The sequence below is a fragment of the Aethalodelphis obliquidens genome, unplaced genomic scaffold (assembly GCF_003676395.1).
Source record: "Aethalodelphis obliquidens isolate GAN/ISIS:26980383/991018 unplaced genomic scaffold, ASM367639v1 scaffold27, whole genome shotgun sequence".
Lineage (NCBI taxonomy): Eukaryota > Metazoa > Chordata > Mammalia > Artiodactyla > Delphinidae > Aethalodelphis > Aethalodelphis obliquidens.
In genome coordinates this window covers 19,224,995-19,242,646 of record NW_020837971.1, presented here as the reverse complement: position 1 = coordinate 19,242,646, position 17,652 = coordinate 19,224,995, and the positions used below count along the sequence as shown (strand labels likewise).

General features: G+C 41.4%; 1 long non-coding RNA gene across 6 annotated transcripts in view; it reads left to right on the top strand.

Annotated features, from left to right (window-relative positions):
• Nucleotides 1–17,652, top strand: part of LOC113629573 (uncharacterized) — a 135,122-nt gene that overhangs the window by 19,458 nt on the left and 98,012 nt on the right. For all 6 annotated transcript variants that reach the window (XR_003436617.1, XR_003436614.1, XR_003436616.1 and 3 more), the window contains one exon: nt 1,487–1,571. This is a non-coding gene — a long non-coding RNA (uncharacterized LOC113629573). The remainder of the gene's footprint in view (nt 1–1,486; nt 1,572–17,652) is intronic.

Sequence of the window (17,652 nt, the reverse complement as noted above, 5' to 3'; positions counted from 1 at the left end):
TAATTAGAGAACATTTAGGAGTGCTAAAAGAAATAAGGGTTTGCTTATTTTTATCAGCAGTATCTAAGAAAGACGCAAGATGGCGATGTTACTCCAAGAAAGCATATACTCCCCCGGCCTCCTCTCAAATCAGGTTCTAGGCCCAGCACTTTCTTCTCCAGGGGCTTTCAGGAGTCTTTTCCAATATACTTAATTATTGTCTACATTCCAACTATGCCAACAGATTCTTTAAATATCTCCAGAACTTTTAAAGTTCTTCTAAGCATTAAAAATTTTTCTATTGTTGTCAAAGTCAAAATTGAAATAGTTCACAATCAATAAGATTGTTGTTAGGAAGATTTATGTCTCCTACAAGTTGTTACTAGCCAATTGAACTGTCTGAGATTTGTCTTACCTCTAGAAAAAGTGCCTGCATTTCGAAAATTAATACAGTCATCCCTCGGTATCTGAGGGGATTGGGTCCAGGATCCCTGTGGATACCAAAATCCAAAATCTAGGGATGCTCACGTTCCTTATATAAAATGGCAGAGTATTGCATATAACCTACACACAAACTCCCCTATACTTTAAATCATCTCTGGATTACCTATAGTACCTAACACCATGTAAATGCTATCGTTATGTAAATAGTTGTTTATAAGTATAATATACATGCTTTGTAAATAGTTGCCAGCTTGCAGAAAACTCAAGTTTTGCTCTTTGGAACTTTCTGGAATTTGTTTTTTTGAACATTTTGTATCGTAGTTGGTCGAATCCCCGGACGCAGACCCCATGGATACAAAGGGCCTGCTGTACTTTGATTTGTATTTCAGACAGTCAGCCACTAGAGGGCAGTACAGAAACATAAATAAGATACCAAAATGCAAAGTGGAAAACGCCAGTGGAATTGTGTGGTTATTACTCTATGGGCACCGGGTTTAGCGTAGGAACCAACTAGATCTTCTACAAAAAGAGACTGAAATGAGATGATTAGTGAGCACCAAAAAGCATTCATTCTATCAGAGTAAAGGGTGAAAAGAAAATGAATACATTTCTAGAAACCATTTATTTGATTCAGAATTTTTTTGTTTAAAACATTATTTCTCAGTAATAGAGTGTCGAGGAACTCTCCTGAAGATAACTGTAATCTCGACATAATATATTTTAAACACTACATGAAGACGTAGGAGAGAGAGGAAAAGCAGGCAGATTCTGCAGGGGGGGTGGATAGAAGGAGAGAGGTCACTTGGTAAATTTCCCATTTTTATGACTCTTCCCCTGAGGGCAGACCCCAGTCCCAGGGGTGAACCTCATGATAGTGAAAGCAGAGGCCAGAGTTCACGGCGGGCACGGTGATGGTGTGAGGGGAGGTGCCCTCACCTGTAGCAGCCCCACACCTGGCCCAGGAGGCGGAGCCCGGGGCTCATCCCTGCTGCTCATCCCTGCCACTGTCGGGGACACCTTGAGCTGTTCATAAACCTCCCTGAGCTTCAGTTTGTTCTTGCAGATCCTGAAGGAAAGCACGTCTTTCTCACGGGTTCTTTTTGAGGATTAACGGATAATGGGTACGGGGCCTGGCACATCGCAGTTCGGTGAGTGCTGTCTGCTTCCCACTTCTCTTTTGTGGCTTACATGGAATCTTGTGACTAATTCTCAATTTCTGAGGTAAAGTCTGGTGGCCAACCCCGCAGTCAGCTTGAGACTCTGGTCCTGAACTTTTTTTTGTAAAGGGCCGTGAGAAAAGAAAAAAGCTTCTCACAAGCTTAGTCTATCTTCTCATCCCCTTTTTAAAATGCAGGTTTGAAGAATAATCTGCCACATTTTTGCAGTGAGTGCTAGCTTGCGGGACCCCCTAAAAGAAGCCCTCAGATGACAGCTGCCTGTAAGGAACTGCAGGAGTTAGCACTTCCCGGGAATGTTTCAGAACCACTGCCTGTCTCCAGCTTCCTGTCACCCTGCACCCTCCAGTCTTTGTTCATCTTTATTTCCTGTGGCCTCCTACTTTCTTCTTGGTGGTTAATTTTACAGAATTTTGAGTGATCGTGTGCGCCAGCTTTTAAAAGGGCTACAGCCCCTCTCTACTCTGGAATCATCTGTGATTCGCCTTGTTCCCACCTCTCCCATCCCACCAACACTCACTGCAGGTCCCGTAATTAGACTAAGCAGTCTTTGCCCCTCTACCTTTCCCCACTCCCCTGGACCACGGTGGTAGCCTCCTAACTGGTTCCCTGCTTCCCTCCATGTCACCTGCATGCCATTCTCCTCCAGATCCAAGAGTTAAACTATTAAATATGCTTATCAATTTTTATTAATCCTTCACTTTAACTTCTCCCATAGCTTCTTTTTTTTTTCTTTTTTCCCATAACTTCTTATTCCAGTTAGAACAAAACCTCATCTCCTTACCGGTCCCCTGATTACTTCTCTGAAGTCACCCCTAATACTCTTTCCCTCATTCACTGTGGTGCTCGATTTCTTTCTGTCCCACAGACATTTCAATCTCATCCTTTCATCCAAGCCACTGTTCTTGCTGTTCCCTGTGTTTGAATGTTCTTTCTCTGCTGGGCTGCCTGCCCTTTATCACTCCCGCTTTGACTCTGTTACCATCTCTTCCAAGAAGCCCTTCCTGACTGTCCTGCCTAGGTTGGTCCTGACCCAGCCTCAGTCCCTCTCGATCCAATTGCACTGTTCTGCTTCCTTCACAGCACTTATCACTATCGGAAATTGTATCTCTATCTATTTATTTGTTGCAGCACCATCCAGTTCAGATATAGAGTTTATTGAGAAAAACCTTCAAAGAAGTAGTAGAAGCAGATAGAATCTCCTTGACTCTTGTTACTTGTCAGAGCTTAGGCCGGGTATAGATATGTCCCATGGCCAAGGTACCAATGAAGAAGGACAGTCCCCTGCAATGTTCCATACATTTGTGGTGAGTACTTTGTGGATGAGGGACAGGGTCAGAGAACATCCTTGAGATCACGTAAGTTCCCTGGCTGGGGAAGTGGCTTTGATGGAAAGGAGGATGCTCCAGGTCATGGAAACTAGTAATTAGCCCATCCTTCTGTTAAACTGGCTCAGGTCTCCTTCCCAAGCTCTCTGCTCAGCCACCAGAAGTGGGGAGGGCCTGAGCAGCGGGGCCCATCGGCTCTGTCTCCCCATAGAGCCAGGGATGCTGTCTGTCTTGTTTGCCACTAGAACAGTACATGGAAGGGCACATAGAAAGGTAAACAAAAAATAATTTGTTGAAGGAATAAAATAATAATAGCATGAGTAATGATGAAGTAAATGACTGAAAAAGGAACTGAAAGTTAGAAGGAAAGGCCATATTTACTTGAAGTTATGTCTCGGTAGTGACAGAGGCCTGCTAGGGAGATGTCTGAATTTACGGCAGTGCTGTAACTGGGAGCAGAAGCCACAGGTGCAGGGCAGTCACTGCTGTGACTCCAGCTATTGCTCTTAAATACACAGCCAAGCTCGTGTCATGCTGCCCATTCCTCATTTATTGAATTCTAATCGTCAGCTTGACGTGCACTGTCTCTTAAATCAGCGGTGCATTCATTGGTAATGGAACCAAAGTTTCATGATCATTTTTGTAAGAGGAACAGATCGGGATTTGGGGGAAGACATCTTCCCAGTGTCTCTGTTTCATCCTAAGACTGTTTTCTTCATCTCAAACCAAGACCACATCTGCCCTGGATTGCTTTTGGCAACAAGAGTGATAATGAGGTCATTTCCACTACAGTAGGGTCATTGTTGGTAATGCTTATTGCGTCGTGATCAGTTTCTGGAATGCTTCTAAATCAGCAAAGTTAGAAAAAAATTATTAAATGAAGGAAGAGTATATGATGAGCTAAATCCTGAGGAGTATGACTAATAGCACAATGTAAAATCCTCAAGTTCTTGATTAAATTCAGGTCTTGAGGATTTCTCATTATAACAAAGTTCCCTGGGGTTTAAGTCAGCATTCTAGTTTTACTTATTTCATAAATATCAATCCTTGGGGTAGATATTATTGACTCATAAAATTAATAAGATTTACTTTCATAATGTTGATAAAAATCTATAAAGTAGGCAAAACAAATCTTTTGCAGGCTCTACCGTGACCCATTTCTGGGGTCATTTTCCTCTACCAGTGTAATATCTGTTTTCAGGGCTCTTAGGGACTAAAGAATGACACATAATGGAGAAATTACACAAGTTATTTCGCTGTGTATTTCTAGAAGTCAAGTAATCTGCTGCAGTAATTTTAAAGCAATTTTCTTAAACTAACAATTAGCTTAATACAATCATAAACTGACATTTTACACCCTTGGCTGGCTAGTCCTTAAAATTCTCTTCCACATCATCTTTCCCCATTTCTATTCTACTCTCTTCCTGTTCCTTCTCGGACTATTTACTGATTGTTTTCTTGCTGTGATCACCTCCTAAACATTAGTGAAACTCCACATTCAACCCACTGGTCTTCTCACTGGCCTCCAAGTCCCTCTGTCCCCCACCAAACCCTTTGTAATTTCATTTCAATATTGTGATAAACATCATCTACTTTCCAACCTCTCTCACTTACCACCACTTTCCATACCCAGTCATCAAGCCTCATAGTATATATTTCCTTAGAACCTTTCCTATCTTTTCCTTCCTCTACATCTTCATTCTACCCAAAATCACTATAATCGCAGGTCTCTAAAGCTCGGTAGTCACTCAAGGTTCACAGCCACTGGGAGGCAGCAGTGCTGAATCCTTAGGTCTCTTGAGGATTTGCCGCAGGTCCACTCAAGCCCTCTTGTATGAAGCATGACCTCTTCACTATAAATAAGGCTCTAAGTTGATTATGCTAAAATTATAGGGAATATATTGGGATGAACGCAAATGATGCTAGCAGATACTTCTTAATATAAAGAATTTATAAGAATTGGGGAATAAAAACCATGGGATTGAAAGCTGTGAGCCTGGCATCCAGAAGGGATGGGGGAGGGGATGAGTGGGAAACCGCAGCTGGAGTGGCCTGGGGTCAGATTTCTGCCCCACCATCAGTTTGACACTGGGCGAGATACTTACGTGATTTTAGCTTTTCCTGATCTGTTAACTGGAGATAGGAATATCTCCACTCAAAGGGGTATTTTGACAGTTAAATAATATTGTATATAAAGTTTCCATCCTGGAAACTTGCACGTGGTAGGTTCTCATCAAATCATAGCTATTAATACTTATAGGCACAGCACTTCTGCACTTGAAAAGCAAAATATCAATAATATCTTTAACTAATGGCTTAAGGAAATAATTATCAAAATGCCATAAAGAAATGCACATTATCTGTCAAGGAAGAGTACTGATAGCCATTCCTAAAGGAGCCTGGAGTGTCTGTAATGGAGAGAAGTTATAGGCAGGTCACCCTTACCTTAGACAGGGCAGGACCACGTACAAAACGTTGTTTGACACTTCAGCTTCTGCAAAAAAAGTTTGCCACACACAGCAAGGAAAGTATAGAAGGTTTGCAGATTGTGGTGGTCTTTAAATAAAAATCAGTCTAAGGGTCAACCTCTCATCTCTGCCCAGTGACTTCTAAGTTTGAAAGCATTTTCCAGCTGCTATCAATTATTTAAGAGAAGTACTGGGGGAAATATAGATACATAAACCATCGTACATTGCCACTTCCTGGACCACCAGACTCACCTGGCTGTGAGCTGGGTGGGGAGGGCAGAGGTGGTCAGGATTTGCCATTCATTTGTGTCTACTGCAGACAACAGTAAGAGAGATTGCCACTCGACGGGATTGTAGAGATCCTTTAGTCGAGCATTTCATTTACCGAAGAGGAAACCCAAGCTCAGGCCGGCTGAGCTGGGCACAGTCAGGCAGCTGCTGAATGGCAGAGCCGGCCTGGAGCCCAGTTCTCTCAGCTCCTGGTCCAGAAGTTCCTTCCACTGCACCCCAGCTGCTGCTTTTCAGCATTGAGGTTTGGGGATTGTACTCATTCAAATGCAAATGTTTTGTGTGCTTCTTTAACAGGACATTCTTTTGTCTTACTTTACCAAGTAGGGTTTGCTGTACTGAGTAAATGAGTATAGACCTGGAGGTGTTAAAATCATCAACCTCTTCTAAAGCGTCATTCTTTCCCCTTTGTTTCTATTTGTAACGTGGAACACTTGCTTCTTTTTTTCCTTACAGCTTGAATCGAGACAGCCATCCTTATAACTTGATTTACTTGTTCTAGTGGATGATACAAGTACTGAGAATGAAATTAATGAAATCAGTGTAGCTCACAGGAAGCTCTTGCCCGTCCCCGCTCCCACCCCTCCTTTGGGAATTCATCCAGGGGATACGTTGAGGGAATTCGTTGCTACGAAACAGTGCTGCAGCTGGGCTCAGTGAGGGGTCTGCGTGGTCTCACAAAAGCGAGCAACGTCTGCAGCTTTGAGAAGGTTGGAGATGTTAGGGGCCACCCAGTGTTATGCCAGTGGGAAAAGTTTCCCCGTCTGGAATGTCCCCACGGGCTCCATTCTGCCTCCGCGGGCACTCTCTGACTTCCTGCCCAAGACGGAAACCGTCCTCCGCTTCCATGACAATTGGGGTCATCACCCTGGCTGTCGCACCACTACCCACCCACTTGCCCCCATTCGCGCCTGAGGAGTAAGTCTACCTGTAGGATCCCGGTCACCACCAGGCACATGAAGTAATTCATGATCAGAGTGAAAGGGAATCACACCCAGCACTGGCGGTGGTCAGGCGGGACAAAAAAGAGGCTGCAGCTACCAAGGGAAAGAAGAGAAGAGGAAGAACCAAGGCTGATAATAAGTAGATGCCAACATGGCCACACTTTTGTTAAAATACTGCAGTATTTCCAAGTGGCTGGTAAATGGTCCCTGCTCCAAGCCTTCACAACGCCCTGTCACTCCAGCCAGTCAAGGCTAATGTCTGTTTCATTTTAATGCTTGGTGCCTGTGTCCTAGGCAGTGGATAAATATGTTAAGTATTACCCCTTAAGAGAACTAATACTAAAAGTGTGGCAAAAGGACACGCTTGCATCCACCTTTAATTATTTCACTCCAGAGAGGAATTTCCATGAGGTACAGTCTCTCATGGAAGATGGAAATACGTAGAAATGCTGTTCTAGTTGGTATCCTTCATCATTTAACTCTGATGCGGAAGATTCTGCTTTTACTTTCCTTCCTTGGCAGAAACATCCAGCAGAGAAAACGTTCAGCTCTGGCTCCCGTGAGCCATTCGACAGGGCCTGCTCCTTAGGAAGGAGGAGAGGCACGAACCACCCGGCCTCTTGTCTGGAGTGGCACCAGGATGTCCCAGGACATATCCATAGGGAGGGGAGGGAGGCACTTATAAGTTCTCAGGCCCAGTGTGGCTCCTTCCCTGAAATCAATGGCTCACGTATAGAAGTATGGTTCAGCCACAAACTAATTAAAAAGGCATCGCTGGCATCTTGCAGGGACATCGAGAGAGACTCGGAACCCAGAGCAGCCCTTCTCCAAAGCCCCTTCCTTCACCCCCTTCCTTTGCACCCTGGATCTGCCCTCTGGTGGCAGACCCGTCCCCCCCAAGCCCCTCCTCCTCTCACATCCCCTTGCCTTACTTTGTAGACTGATAGCCTCTCCTGGCCCTCCTCTGTTCCTCCTTGTCTCAGGTCTCATTTCTCCTCTTTTCTCCATGTTTTGAAGATCCATAATCCAAAAGGTCCACAAATTACCTGGCAGAGGACGTAGAGTAAAAGGAAGAAATCTTCCTCTGTCTGGGCACAGAGGAAGTGAAGGACCAATAGAATTGGTGCTTATGGGTCCATTTTGCTTTCAGAAGATTCAGGAAGTTTTGAAAAAGCCCAAACTTTGAAAACGTCAGTTTTTATGCATTTCAGAAGCTTAGGCTTGACCGTCCTAAATTATTATTGCCTAGAAAATGATGGTGGTGCGTAGTTACTAGGAGGGGCAGTGCCTCAGGGAGGAGACTCATCTGAGGACATTAAGTCAGTCATCTAAGCAAACCAATTCCTGTGAGTAACACAAATTAATTCTAGTATTGGTGAGGGAATTGGGGTGATAAGGAAACCCTGTGGGGGCTTCAGACACAACCCAGAACTCCTGTCGCCTGTGCTATTAGTCTGGGTGACTTACCAGTCTGGTTTCAGCAACACCTGTAGTCCTTCCTACCTTGTGCATGTCTTCTGTTTGAATTTTCCATATACTATTTTAAACTCTTAAATGAAACTTACAAAATAAAATCACCCATAATCCTAACACACTAAAAGAATTGTGTTAACTCTCCAGTGTGCTATTTTAGTGTTTTTCCATAACCATATAAATGTTACCATACCCTTTAAATATTATCTCAAATATTTTTCGTGTTATTACATCATTTTCCAAATTACCATTTTAATAGCTAAATATGTCATTGAGCCACTATGTCCTAATTTCCTTAACCATTCCCTTATTGTTAGATATTTGGTTTGTTTTTATTATTTTACAGTTACAGATAATCCTGCAATTAATACTTTCATGGACCTAACTTTTTCTCCTTTTTACTATTTCCTTAGGATAAATTTTTAGAGGTTAGAGTACTGGTCCAAACTATATGAATATCTCCGCAGTCGATTAACGTTCCGTTAGGGTCGTAGCAATTTATACCGCTTGCTTTATCGTATGTATGCACTCTATTTGTATGTGTTACCCAGTCTTCTGTTGCATTTTTATTTTAACCCTTCTTTGCTTACAAAAATTTTACATTTCTATGTAATAGAATCTGTTGTTTTTCTCTCATACTTTTTTTAAAAATTTTTTTTTCTCATACTTTTATATTGCTTCAATTCTTCAAATGATATCAACAGTTTAAAGAACAAATTCTGCCTTTATGCAAGCTCGTCTGTGATTCCCCTAATATTTAGTTCTTTGATATATTCAGAGATTTCTGAATATGGTTATATATTTACTTTTTCCAAAATACTGTCTAATTTTTACCCAATATAATTTATTAAGTTTCTGCTGTTTCCCACTCATTATCCAGCAATATTTCAATAATCCCACACTGATCTAGGTCAATTTCTGGGCTGTCTGTACTTTACCACTCATATGTTTTTCTGTTTTTCAGCCATATTTCTTTGCTTTAAACATGATATGTTATAGTATGTTTCTATATCTGGTTAGAAACTCTTATCTCGTGTTATAATTTTTCTCAAAATATTCTTCTCCTGAACCCTTCACTTCTATTTCACTTAAGCAATTTCTTCTCTTGGTCACACTGTGATTATCCCACCTCTGAAATAATGAACTCAGATGTCACCGAGCCTGCCGTTCTTTCTCTTTGCCTTTTCTTTTATTCAGAGTAACACTGCTCTTTGTATCACTGGGATGTATATATCATCCTAGTTTCCCAGTTCACTCTATCAGCAAGGCTGAACAGAATGATTGACCATTTTACAATAGTACATCAGCATTGCACTTTTCTTGCTTTCTTATCTTTCCACCAAAGCTGTGTCGTCAAATCCCAACTCCAAAGGAACCCATCTGCCCACATTCTCAGTTTCTCCTTCACTGCCTGGTGCAGCCGGATTGAAATCAAGTGATGGCGGATTGACGTTATGACAAATGCTGTTCGTGAGCATTTAGGATTTGTGCAAGGCTGGTAAGAGACGGGAGTCTCAGATGTAGGTAAAGCCTTGACAAAAGAAAATAAGATGCGTTCTTAAGTCCACAACCTTCTTATGGTCGACGTTAAAAAATCCTAGAGCAGATTATTAGAGGCATGTCAGTCACTGAGGAGGAGACTGTGTAGATACCCTGGGGATAAGACATGTGAGAACAAAATTCCCTTTTTGAAAGTAAAATAGGAAACTCTAGAAGAAAAAATAGAGAAGGGGTGATAAAGAGAGGGACAGAGACAGGCGGGACTTGAGGATTCTCATCTCAAATAGAAAAGATCTTTTAGAGTTTTTTAACACGTTATCTTTTTCAAGCCTGACAAAAATCCTTCACTGAAGTGATGACCAGAACTTGCAAAAGAGGGAGAGCTGAGACTCAGAGAAGTTCAGTGAGCTCAAGGAAACTGCACTCACGTCCGCGTGGCGTGAAGCCCTGTTCTCGTCTCCCATAACATGCCTTTGCGACACTTCTGCAAGATGCAGGAACAGTGACTATGATACTGCCCTAGCCAGGGAAAGCTATGTCTTGTTGAATGAACGCACGGGTCTGATCCCCAGCCCCACAGATGCACCTGCCTGCCGCTTCTCCTGCCTGTGCACGTCACAGGCGCCTCACACCCCATCAGGCTGCCCGGACCGCTCCCCCGGCTCCAGGACTTCCGGTCTCGGTGAGCGCTTCCCCTTCCCGCCTGACTGTTCACGGAGGCCGGGGAGTCAGCTCTTCCTCTCCGCGGCCCCTGCTTTCCCGTCTCCCCGCTGTCCTGCTCCAAGCCCCGCAGCCCCTCTGGACTGCTGCTGCTCTCCTCCCCACGGCGCCTCTCACCTCCCTCCCGTCCGTTCTCTCTTTGAGAGGCTTGTTTCATCATCGCTGTTGTTTAAAACCGTGGAATGGCTTTCTATTGTGGGGGGAAGGAGGGCATAGAGTTCCAAGCCCTCCCCTCAGCCCATGCAGCCCAGCGTGCTCTGGCCTCGCAGCACCCTGTGGCCTCATCTGTCTCCTGCTCTCCACGTGGCCATCACAGACTGGCCTTTCCACACTACCTCAAACCCGCCATGTTCCTTCCAAGCTCAGATCCAGGGCACTTGAATAATTAATGATCCCCTCCACCCCTTTCTGTTTTTCCCATGATGCTTAGATTTTCCTAACCTATTTGAGAACTCATTTGTGATGTTATTGGTTATTGTCTGTCTTCCTGCTCACGAATATAAGTTCCACCAGAACTTATATCTTGCTCACTGATACCAGAGCAATGCCTGGTACACACCAGTTACTTAACAAATAGTTGTTGAAGAAATTGGTTCATTCATTTTAATTAATTTATGACGTATACATGAACAAAGAACATACTCACCAAACTACTGGGTAGTACATACCTACAAGAGAATAGGGCATGTGCTGGGTGGTAGAATCATGGTCAAACACTATCAGACTAATAAATACACAGTGCAGTTTAATAGGGACTAAATAAAAAGCCTGCTTTTGGGTCCAGAAGGTAATAGAAAAACAGGATAATGGGATGAAATGACATGCTTAGAGGGATTATGAAAACTACTTTAGGTTTTATTTAAGAGTTGGGGTTTTTTTCTTTTTCTTTTTTCTATTAACATCTAGCATTGGTATGGTACATTTGTTATAATCAATGAACCAATATTGATATATTATTAACTAACATCTATAGTTTACATTAGGGTTCCTCTTTGTGTTGTGTAGCTTTATAGTTTTTTTTTCAAATTTTTATTGGATTATAGGTGAGTATAATTGGAGTATAGTTGTTGTGTTAGTTTCTACTGTACAACAAAGTGAATTAGTTATACATATACATATATCCACTCTTTTTTAGATTCTTTTCCCAAATAGGTCATTACAGAGTATTGAGAAGAGTTCCCTGTGCTATACAGTAGGTCCTTATTAGTTATCTACTTTTTATATAGTAGTGTGTATAGGTCAATCCCAATCTCCTGATTTATCCCTCTCCCTGCCATTCCCCACCCCCAGGAACCATAAGTTTGTGTCTACATCTGTAACTCTATTTCTGTTTTGTAAATAAGTTCATTTGTACCATTTTTTTTAGATTCCACATATGAGCGATATCATATATTTGTTTTTCTCTGTCTGACTTCACTCAGTATGACAATCTCTAGGTCCATCCATGTTGCTACAGATGACATTATTTCATTCTTTATTATGGCTGAGTAATATTCCATTGTATATATGTACCACATCTTCTTTATCCATTCCTCTGTTGATGGACATTTAGGTTGCGTCCATGACCCGGCTATTGTAAATAGTACTGCAGTGAACATTGGGGTGCATGTGTCTTTTTGAATTATGGTTTTCTCTGGGTATATGCCCAGTAGTGGGATTGCTGGGTCATATGGTAATTCTATTTTTAGTTCTTTAAGGAACCTCCATACTGTTCTCCATAGTGGCTGTACTAATTTACATTCCTGCCAAAGGTGTAGGAGGGTTCCCTTTTCTCTACACCCTCTCCAGCATTTATTGTTTGTAGATTTTTTGATGATAGCCATTCTGACTGGTGTGAGGTGATATCTCATTGTAGCTTTGATTTGCATTTCTCTAATAATTAGCAATATTGAGCATCTTTTCATGTGCTTTTTGGCCATCTGTATGTCTTCTTTGGAGAAAAGTCTATTTAAATCTTCTGCCCATATTTTGATTGGGTTTTTCGTTTTTTTGATATTGAGCTACAAGAGCTGTTTGTGTATTTTGGAGATGAATCCCTCATCAGTCACTTCATTTGCAAATACTTTCTCCCATTCTGTGGGCTGTCTTTTCATTTTGTTTATGGTGTTCTTTGCCATGCAAAAGCTTTTACGTTTAATTAGGCCCCATTTGTTTATTTTTGTTTTTATTTTCATTATTCTAGGAGGTGGATCAAAATAGATCTTGCTTCGATTTATGTCAGAGAGTATTCTGCCTATGTTTTCCTCTAAGAGTTTTATAGTATCCAGCCTTACATTTCAGTCTTTAATCCATTTTGAGCTTATTTTTCTGTAGGATGTTAGGGAGTGTTCTAATTTCATTCTTTTACATGTAGCTAGCTATTTTTCTCAGCACCCCTTATTGAAGAGACTGTTTTTTCTCCATTTTATATTCTTGCCCCCTTTGTCATAGATTAATTGACCATAGGTGCTTGGATTTATCTCTAGACTTTCTATCCTGTTCCATTGATCTATATTTCTGTTTTTGTGGCAGTACCATACTGTCTTGATTACTGTAGATCTGTAGTATAGTCTGAAGTCAGGGAGTCTGATTCCTCCAGTTCCATTTTTTTCCCCTCAAGACTGCTTTGGCTATTCGGGGTCTTTTGTGTCTCCATACAAATTTTAAGATTTTTTTGTTCTAGTTCTGTAAAAAAATAATGCCATTGGTAATTTGATTGGGATTGTATTGAATCTGTAGATTGCTTTGGGTAGTATAGTCATTTTCACAATATTGAGTCTTTCAATCCAAGAACATGGTATATCTCTCCATCTGTGTCATCTGTGATTTCTTTCATCAGTATCTTATAGTTTTCTGAGTACAGGTCTTTTGCCTCCTTGGGCAGGTTTATTCCTAGGGATTTTATTCTTTTTGATGTGATGGTAAATGGGATTGTTCCCTTAATTTCTCTTTCTGATCTTTCATCTTTAGTGTATAGGAATGCAAGGATTTCTGTGTATTAGTTTGGTGTCCTGCAACTTTACCAAATTCATTGTTGAGCTCTTGTAGTTTTCTGGTAGCATCTTTAGGATTCTCTATGTATAGTATCATGTCATCTGCAAACAGTGACAGTTTTACTTCTTCTTTTCCAATTTGGATTCCTTTTATTTCTTTTTCTTCTCTGATTGCCGTGGCTAGGACTTCCAAAACTATGTTGAATAAAAGTGGTGAGAATGGACATCCTTGTCTTGTTTCTAATCTTAGAGGAAATGCTTTCAGTTTTTCACCATTCAGAATGCTGTTTGCTGTGGGTTTGTCATATATGGCCTTTATTATGTTGAGGTAGGTTCCCCCTTTTCCAACTTTCTGGAGTTTTTATCATAAATGGGTGTTGAATTTTGTCAAAAGATTTTTCTGCATCTGTTGAGATGATCATGTGGTTTTTATTCTTCAGTTTGTTAATGTGGTGTGTCACACTGATTGATTTGTGTATATTGAAGAAACCTTATATCCCTGAGATAAATCCCACTTGATCATGGTGTACGATCCTTTTAATGTACTGTTGGATTTGGTTTACTAGTTTTTTGTTAAGGATTTTTCATCTATGTTCATCAGTGATATTGACCTGTAACTTTTTTTGTGTGTGATAACTTTGTCTGGTTTTTGGTATCAGGGTGATGGTGGCCTCGTAGAATGAACTTGAGAGTGTGCCTTCCTCTGCATTTGTTTGTAAAAGTTTTAGAAGGATAGGTGTTAACTCGTCTCTAAATGTTTGATAGAATTCACCTTGAAGCCATCTGGTCCTGGACTTTTGTTTGTTGGAAGTTTCTTGATCACAGTTTCATTTTCAGTACTTGTGACTGGTCTGTTCATATTTTCTGTTTCTTCCTGGTTCAGTCTTGGAAGGGTGTACCTTTCTAAGAATTTGTGCAATTCTTCTAGGTTTTCCCTTTTATTGGCATATAGTTGCTTGTAGTAGTCTCTTATGATCCTTTGTATTTCTGTGGTGTCACTTGTAACTTCTTTTTCATTTCTAATCTTATTGATTTGAGTCCTCTCCCTTTTTTTCTTGATGAGTCTGGCTAAAGATTTATCAATTTTGTTTATCTTCTAAAAGAACCAGCTTGTAGTTTCATTGATCTTTGCTATTGTTTTCTTCGTTTCTATTTCATTTATTTCTGCTCTGATCTTCATGATTTCTTTCCTTCTACTAACTTTGGGTTTTGTTTGTTCCTCTTTCTCTAGTTGCTTTAGGTGTAAGGTTGGGTTGTTCATTTGAGTTGATTCTTGTTTCCTGAGGTTAGATTGTATTGCTATAACCTTCTCCTCTTAGAAGTGCTTTTGCTGCATGCATCCCATAGGTTTTGGATCACTGTGTTTTTGTTGTCATTTGTCTCTAGGTATTTTTTGATCTCCTCTTTGGTTTCTTCAGTGATCCATTGCCTATTTAGGAACATATTGTTTAGCCTCCATGTGTTTGTGTTTTTTACAATTTTTTCCCTGTAATTGATTTCTAATCTCATAGCGTTGTGGTCAGAAAAGATGCTTGATATGATGTCAGTTTTCTTAAATTTACCGAGGCTTGATTTGTGGCCCAAGATGTGATCTACCCTGGAAAATGTTCCTTGTGCATTTGAGAATAAAGTGTATTCTGCTGCTTTCAGATGGAATGTTCTATAAATATCAATTAAGTCTTTCTGTTCTAATGTGTCATTTAAACCTTGTGTTTCCTTATTAATTTTCTATCTGGATGATCTATCCATTGGTGTAAGTGGGGTGTTGAAATTCCCCACTATTATTGTGTTGCTGTTGATTTCCTCTTTTATGGCTGTTAGTGTTTGCCTTTTATATTGAGGTGCTCCTATGGTGGGTGCATATATATTTACAATTGTTATATCTTCGTCTTGGACTGATCCCTTGATCATTATGTAGTGTCCTTCCTTGTCTCTTGTAACAGTCTTTATTTTAAAGTCTATTTTTTCTGATATGTATTGCTACTCCAGCTTTCTTTTGATTTCCATTTGCATGGAATATCTTTTTCCATCCCCTTACTTTCAGTCTGTATGTGTCCCTAGGTCTGAAGTGGTTCTCTTGTACACAGCATATATATGGGTCTTGTTTTTGTTTCCATTCAGCCAGTCTATGTCTTTTGGCTAGAGCATTTAATCCACTTACATTTAAGGTAATTATTGATATGTATGTTCCTATTACCATTTTCTTAAATATTTTGGATTTGTTTTTGTAGGTCTTTTTTCTTCCCTTCCTCTTTTGCTGTCTTCTCTGATGGTTTGATGACCATCTTTAGTGTTGTGTTTGGGTTGCTTTTCCTTTTTCGTGTGTGTATCTACTGTAGGTTTTTGGTTTGCATTTCCCATGAGGTTTTGATATAACAGTCTATATATATATATCAAGGTTGTTTTAAGTTGCTGGTCTCAATTTCAAATGCAATTCCCATTTCCTGAATTTGTATTCCCCTCTTCTCATGGTAGCTGGTTTTGATATCATATTTGTGTGTGGATAATTTCCTCCTTTTACTGTATGTTTGCCTTTACCATTGAGCTTTCCCATTTGTGATTTTCTTGTTTCTAGTTTGGCCTCTTTTATTCCCCTGCCTAGGGAAGATCCTTTAGCATTTGTTGTAAAGCTATTTTGGTGATGCTGCATTTGCTTAGCTTTTACTCGTCTGGAAAGCTTTTGATTTCTCCTCGAATCTGAATGAGAGCCTTGCTAGGTAGAGTATTCTTTGTTGCAGGTTTTTCCCTTTCATCACTTTAAATATATCATGCCATTCCCTTCTGGCCTGCAGAGTTTCTGCTGAAAAATCAGCTGATAACCTTTGGGGATTCCCTTGTATGTTATTTGTTGTTTTTCCCTTGTTGCTTTTGATATGTTTTCTTTGTCTTTAATTTTTGTCAGTTTGATTAATATGTGTCTTGGCATGTTCCTCCTTGAATTTACCCTGTATGTGACTCTCTGAGCTTCCTCAACTTGGGTGACAATTTCTTTCCCATGTTAGGGAATTTTCGACTATAATCTCTTCATATATTTTCTCATGCCCTTTCTCTTTCTCTTCTTCTTCTGGGACCCCAATAATATGATTGTTGGTCCATTTAATGTTGTCCCAGAGGTCTCTAAGAATGTCCTCATTTCTTTTCATTCTTTTTTCTTTGTTTTGTGTCAGTGATTTCCACCATTCTGTCTTCCAGCTCACTTATTCGTTCTTCTGCCTCAGTTATTCTGCTGTTGATTCCTTCTAGTGTATTTTTCTTTTCAGTTATTGTGTTATTCATCTCTGTTTGTTCTTTAAATCTTCTATCTCTTTGTTATTTCTTTTATCTTCTCAGTCTGTGCTTCCATTCTTTTTTCAAGATTTTGGATCATCTTTACTATCATCATTCTGAATTCTTTTTCAGGTAGCTTGCCTATCTTCTCTTCATTTAGTTGTTCTTGTAGTTTTTATCTTTCTCCTTTATCTGCAACATATTTCCTTATCATCTCATTTTGTCTAACTTACTGTGTTTGTGGTCTCCTTTCTGCAGGCTGCAGGATCATAGTTCCTCTTGCTTCTGGTGTCTGCCCCCTGGTGGGTGAGGTTAGTCCAGGGACTTCTGCAGGCTTCTAGTGGGAGGAACTGGTGCCTGCCCTCTGGTGGATGGAGCTGGGTCTTGTCCCTCTGTTGGGCAGTTCCCTATCAGGGTATGTGCTTTTTTTTTTTTTTTTTGCGGTACACGGGCCTCTCACTATTGTGGCCTCTCCTGTTGCGGAGCACAGGCTCCGGACGCACAGGCTCAGCAGCCATGGCTCACGGGCCCAGCCGCTCCGTGGCACGTGGGATCCTCCTGGACTGGGGCACGAACCTGTGTCCCCTGCATCGGCAGATGGACTCTCAACCACTGCGCCACCAGGGAAGCCCAGGGTATGTGCTTTGGGGTGGCTGTGAGCATAATACTTTAGGCAGCCTATCTGCTGATGGGTGGGGCTGTGTTCCTGTCTTGCTGGTTGTTGGGCCTGAGGAGTTCCAGCACTGCAGCCTGAAGCTGTTGGGTGGGGTCAGGTCTTGGTGCTGAAACGGGGTCCTCCAGGAGCGCTCATGTCGATTACTATTCCCTGGGGCCTCTGCTCCCAGTGTCCTTGCCCCCACTGTGAGCTGCAGCCCACCACTACTTCCCCAGGAGGCCCTGCAAGGCCCGAAGGTAGGTCTAGCCCTGGTTCCCCGGGTCCCAGTGTACGTGAGACCTTGTGTGCACCTCCCAGAGTGGAGTCTCTGCCTCTCCCAGCCCTGAGGAGCTCCTGCACTCAACCCCCACTGGCCTTCAAGGCTAAATGCTCTGGGTGTTCTTCTTCCTGATGCCAGACCCTCAGACTGTCTTGGAGG